We start from the raw sequence: 739 nt of genomic DNA, 5'->3' as shown, positions 1-739 counted from the left end.
TTTCTTTAGTTTCCTTTTTCACTCCCTCTTTCAAGTGTGTCTTCCTGCTTAATTAGTGTCCCGCTCTCTGTCTTCCTCTCCTTTGGTTGTTCTCGCTTTCAATATACTGTCTATCATAACCCCGCCGAATTTGGATACCGCCGTCCGTTTCCTGGTACTTTTCCTTGATCCTGTCCCATCTTCTGATTCTTGACTAGAGTATGATACGAGACGTAAGCGTCGTACTCGTTCCCCTTTCTTTTTAGGTTGTTTTCTCCCCTTGTCCTTCGTTACGCAAATTTGGGGCACTTCCCCCTTGTTCGGTGCTCATAGTTTGGACCTCCGTGTCCACCCCCTTGGATTTTTCAGCTCCGCTTCCTTCGGATACGTTTGGTGTTCCAATTCCGTCTTCTACATCTTTAGGCACCTTTGGTTCATTTCCTTCCCCATTTCGCCCTGGTGCTGTTGTAGAGCTGGTGGTGAGATGGTTTTAGCCGTTTTATCCGTTTCTAGCGTATGATATGGTGTAGCAATCTCTGCTGTTTAGTTATTTCGTTAGGCTTTTCGTTGTCGTCTTCTTCTTTCGTCAACTTTTGATTGTTTGTGTCATTCCTTGTTGCCAAACTATTGTTGACAAAAAACAGTACCTACCCTACAGCCTTGACAATAGTAGTGCATAGTACCCTGTGTGAAATTGATAGGTGTTGGTTGCCTCCCCCATGATGCTGAAGTTTATGTGGAATTTGATTGCTGGGTCCAG

This window comes from Symsagittifera roscoffensis, chromosome 4 (assembly GCF_963678635.1).
Source record: "Symsagittifera roscoffensis chromosome 4, txSymRosc1.1, whole genome shotgun sequence".
NCBI lineage: Eukaryota > Metazoa > Xenacoelomorpha > Acoela > Convolutidae > Symsagittifera > Symsagittifera roscoffensis.
Note: the sequence above shows the minus strand (reverse complement) of the source record.